This window comes from Labeo rohita, chromosome 20 (assembly GCF_022985175.1).
Source record: "Labeo rohita strain BAU-BD-2019 chromosome 20, IGBB_LRoh.1.0, whole genome shotgun sequence".
Lineage (NCBI taxonomy): Eukaryota > Metazoa > Chordata > Actinopteri > Cypriniformes > Cyprinidae > Labeo > Labeo rohita.
The window spans coordinates 3,443,497-3,449,082 of record NC_066888.1 but is presented as its reverse complement, the minus strand read 5'-3'; the positions used below and the strand labels follow the sequence as shown (position 1 = coordinate 3,449,082).

Genomic DNA, 5,586 nt, shown 5'->3' with positions numbered 1-5,586 from the left:
ATAACCCAACTAGTAACCCAACTATGGGTTGGTATAGCACCTTCCCATCTATGGGTTATTTTAACCCAATGAATTGGGTTAAAATCCAGTTGGGTTAAAAGTAACCCAATAGTTGAGTTAATTATTTAGATTCATTTATATCAGTTTTTATTTATTTATTTATTTATTTTTTAATAAAAATACACTATAACACTACTTTGTTTTCAAATAAATATTTTGTTTATTTAAATATGCAAATATTTTTTTTACAAATATATTTTTAAATGTAAAACAGTCATACTGCAAATGTTTACAAAATAAGTGTACAAGAATGTGAAAATATAATACATTCAGAACACAAATATGCAAACACAACTGACATATTTTCAAGATGTACACTGAATTCAAAACCAACAAATGTGACTGGTCCACAAAACCCGTCATAAGGGTCGAGTTTTTGTATTTAAATGTAAACATCATCTGAAAGCTCAATAAATAAGCTTTCTATTAATATGTGGTTTGATAGGATAGAACAACTATTTGAAAATCTGGAATCTGAGGGTGCAAAAAAATCTAAATATTGAGAAAATTGTCTTTAAAGTTGTCCAAATGAAGTTATTAGCAATACATTACTAATAAGAAATTCAGTTTCGATATACCTATGAGATTTACAAAATATCTTCATGGAACATGATCTTTACTTAATATTCTAATGATTTTTGGCATGAAAGAAAATTTGATCATTTTGACCCATACAATGCAATTTTGGCTATTTCTACAAATGTACCCATGATACTTATGACCGGTTTTGTTGTCCAGGGTCATAAATGTGTATCAATTCATATTTATTTATATCAACACATACACAAATGTGCACAAATAAAACAAACATAACATACAAACCTTTATCAATAAAACAAAAATAAAAAATCATAAACACAAGTAATAATAATAATAATAAAACAAAGTAAATCTGCTGGCTGCTGGACTTGCTGATAATCAGCAACATAAAAAGTTTTACAGATCAATAAATACAAAGTTTCTAAGGAAGAGGTAATGTGTTGAAAGAACTCCTGGAATATTAAAGACAGTGTGCTGCAAATGGGTGCAGAGGAGCTTTGGGTAGTTGATGTCATACATGTAGAAATGTTTGAAACACAGATCCACTGCTTGTAGTAAGGTCTTCTGTTCCACTGCTTCACCGTTGAAAATGCTAAAAACTTGGGAGGAGTTCTTGGAGTTAGTGCAGCAATGCTGGTGTCATCCGGTCGCATAAAACTTCCTTCATTGACTCCTTCCTCTGTGATAAGATGAAGCAGAAGAAGAAACATTTTACAGATAAACTAGAAACATTTTTTCATAATTGTTGGAAAACCTACACTACTAATCAGAAGTTTTTGAACAGTAAGATTTTTTTAAAGTTTTTTAAAGAATTCTTTTCTACTCACTAAGCCTGTATTTATTTGATCCAAAATACAGTAAAAGCAGTAATATTGTGAAATATTTTTACTATTTTAAATAACTGCTTTCTATTTTAAAAGCTTTGAAAAGACTGGACAATTACATTTTAAAATATATTCAAATAGAAAGCAGTTATTTTAAATGCTGTATTGGATCCCCTGAAATGCTGGATCAAATAAATGTAGGCTTAGAGAGAAGGGAATTCTTTAAAAACATTAAAAATCTTGCTGTCCAAAAACTTTTGACTGGTAATGTATATGGATCACTAATATAAATAGTTTACTTACCTTGAAATATTTCAGTTAATTGGCATGTGTATGTTTAATGTATGAGATTCCACTGTTGTAGTTTTCCCTTCACTGAAGAACCCAATGTCTAAAAATAAGTATAAACCACTGATCTATAATAGACATAGTATAATAGTCATTATATATAGATCAGTGGTATAAACACATTTAGTACACATTTAAAAAAAAAAAACATGCAAATCTGTCATAGCTTTATATGAGAAATGGCTGTAAGTAGAGGCGATTCTAATATATGCATAACAATATTCAATGTAAATAAACCATAAAAACAAATTTAGTGTTATTACAATTAGTGCTCCAAACAACTGACGCTTGCCCTGTTTTGACCAGCAGTCGTCGCCGTTGTGTCACGAACGATTGGAAGCAGTGAATCATTTTGCGAAGCAATTCGTTTAATTGATTCGAAACTTTGAAAAGCTTCGTTTCTCCCATCACGTCTTTCTTTTGGGAAAATGTGATTATTTTTAGACTTTTCTAACAGAGAATTAACTGAATTTGAGCGCATCTCTCTGAGCTGCCGCTGAGCTAACGTTACATACTGGACCGAAGCTGAATGGTCCGTGCGGCGCGGTTCAAATCAACACCAATGTCTCATTTAGCATTAGCCATTTCCCATTTAAAGTTAAATGTGATAATCATTAGTACGACCAAACAAACTGTAGTCAGAAACCGTACGTCTAGAACCCTTCATCAGCTGTAAAATAATACTAAACCTGTAGTAATGGTAGACGGTGATTTCAGTAACATAAGTAACGTTAGTCCTATATACATTTCACCATACATTATTAACTTTAGGTTACTGTAATACATCTCTAAACAGTTACAACTTTCTGCTAAGTTTAATTTACTTTATTACTGCTAGCGGCCTAACTGGGACAGCTAAGGTAACGTTAACGTTACGTTATTCGTTTACAATGGAGCTCATTCTCTGCAGTAACGTTACAATACACTGACTAAAGGAAACTACAACTTCGTTAAAAAAACAAACATACAACAACAACAGTTCAATTTTGAAGTGCATTTCACGTTCTTCGTATAAGTATAATGTTATAAGAGTTATCAAAACCCTATTACTCACCTCATACTGATGCAGCAGCAGCTTCTTCTGTTGTCAGTCACCGTCGTCCGTTAAAATTTGAACTGTCGCCGCGGGAACCAATTAAACCCAACGCTGGGTTATTATTAAAAACAACCCAACGATGTTTAAAAAATAACCCAACGTTTTAGAAAATAACCCAACACAGTGACCCAATATGTGTAACCCATCTATTGGGTTAAAAAAATAACCCAGCTATTTTTACTGTGCACAGTAATGGTGTTAACCAAAACAGAGATATTTTAATCAATGAAGGACAAGAACGTAATTGCTATGAAAATGAATGTGTTTATATCCACACAATCCCATTTAAAGCATTTAAAGTGCTCAGTTTTAGGTGGGGGTGGACTACAGTTGTTCGACTCTCTGGCTTTTGGCTGCTGGCAGAGTAAAGGCAAACAAATTATTTCAGAAATAAAACGATCAATAGCATCTTTACTAAATCTCCCCCTCAAGACTCTCATTACAGTAATCCAAAGTCATCTTTCTCTGCCAAATCCGAAATTATGGAAACAAAGACAATATTATCTTTACTGGCTGCAACCAGCACTTGCGGCTATTTGGGATTTACATAAAACAGCTGGGAAATGAGAAAATGCTGATTTACTGTATTTTAATTACAGCATCACAATGTATTTACAGCAGTATGCAGATGTGTCAGCATGTAAACAAGCCATCTTCCTTGGTCAGTGCATCTGAAATTCCATGATAAAATGTCTTCAGTCTTTCCCCAGTCTGTTTCAAACCCTTCAAACTTCTTTTTGTATCATGTCTTTGGAGAGCTAAGTTGTCGCATCAGTTAAGTAGAGCTTTCAGAATATATACAGTTGGAAAGAATTATGTTACAGAGTACTTTGTCCACTATAGGAGCATTTTGCCCTGTTAACATTAAGGAAGTTAAACCATGAAAATGCTTTTGGAGTTTTAAAGTTTTGTTTTTATAGTTTTATAGTTTAGTTGAGTTTTTATAGTTTTTCACACCCTATCCACTAACAATGTCTGACAGTCGATATGCATTCAACAGCCAAAATGTTATGAATAATCCATACCATCACTGTATTACTGACTGCTCAGTACATGTTCAATGTTTTCTCCATAGCTTGTGTTTTATTTCTCATATTAGTATCTGGTATAAGTTAATAAAATAAGTTTAACTTAAATCAAGATTTTGTGCCCATTTATATATTTATTTTGGTTTGTAGCCATCAGTGGCGGCTACTGGTCTGTCAAATAGGGGAAGCTCATTTTCGGCCTACATCGTAAAATTGTCTATTTATTTATTCACAAGAATGTGCCTTATTGTCATAAGTCACAATGCAAACAACCGTAAAAAAAAAAGCTTTAGTTTTATTATGCAAAATATGATGTATTTTTTCTTTTAGTCAGATGCTACTATATAGTATAAATATTTTGCAATTTAAATAAGGTTATTATGGAGATTTATTTATTTATTTATTTCTAAAGTATTTTAATAGAAATATAAGGTTTCATTATGTTATGTTAAAATTTTTCAAGATTACTATATATATATATATATATATATATATATATATATATATATATATATATATATATATTAATTTATAGTCATCCTCCATGTTAATATTTAATGTAGTAATCTATATATATATATATTGATTACTACATTAAATATTAACATGAATGAATGAATGAACGATCTAAAAAAAATATTAAACTCTGTAAAAGTGAAACAAGGAATGTGGTGTATAATTGTGTGAAATGTATGATGAAAATCAAGCAATTTCGCCAAGCAAATATAAAGAAATAGGTTGCAGCAGTTTTATTTCGACTGAACTTGAGAAATCCACGATGGGACTGAGCGCGAATAGCTTCAGCGATTCCTTATAGTACAAAATCGCTGTCAGTCAAAAGGAGATGCAATCTTTCGACAGACCCTCCAATCATCATGCAGAAGCTCGGCGTCCAGGCCAGCCCACTCCTCATTTGCTCCTCATTCACCCCCAGAGACGCTGAGCGTCCGTGGGCGGGACATAATCGCAGCGTTTATCCAATGACCGTCTAGTTTCAAAGCACTGAAAAAAAACGTTCAAAGCAGCCCCATTGAAGTCAATGGACGCTGGGCTTCAACGGGGAAATGCACTGTGACGCTACGGGAATGTATGAGAAGAAAATCAAGTCAGCCGACCTGCTATATCTAACTGATTCTGAACGAACTCGTCTTTGAGATGAACGTTTTCTAACGCATTTTTAGTCAATAAAATGTTAATACAATAGTACATAATTTGACCATTAATTTTGTGACATTATAGGGGAAGCTGAGCTTCCCTTGCAGTCTTAAAGAAATCGCCACTGGTAGCCATGTAATAAGCTTTATAATGTACAGTCGGTCATTATCATAAAAATAACACCCTTCATGATAATACAACAATGCTTCGATTACCTGCAGAAGTCTACATTTGCAGTTTTACTTTTGCAATTTGAGCTTAAAGTCCTCTAAAAGACACTCTGGAGATTAAATATTCAAGTTTTTTTTTTTTTTAACTGTTAAATAAGTAAAAAGAATAGTCTTTGAAATAAAAGCCACTCTGGGAAAATGGCGTACATCCCAAGAACAAGATAAAAAGCCTGTAAAAAACGAAGAATAAAGCCCAAATCACTGGCAACAGAGGAAGTTCCTGAATTCCTGCTGCAGTTTTCCATAAGTGAGGAGGAATAAATTTGTTTTTTAAGGCCTATTTCAACAGCGAGCCTATTTTTTAT

General features: G+C 32.6%; 1 long non-coding RNA gene across 1 annotated transcript; it reads right to left on the bottom strand.

The window, feature by feature from the left end:
* Window positions 1–442: 442 nt before the first annotated feature.
* On the bottom strand, window positions 443–3,051 carry LOC127183038 (uncharacterized). Its single transcript, XR_007829988.1, has 3 exons — window positions 2,827–3,051; window positions 1,728–1,840; window positions 443–1,279 (listed from the first exon to the last, which is right to left on the bottom strand). It is a non-coding gene; the product is annotated as an uncharacterized LOC127183038 (long non-coding RNA).
* Between the last annotated feature and the right edge of the window lie 2,535 nt (window positions 3,052–5,586).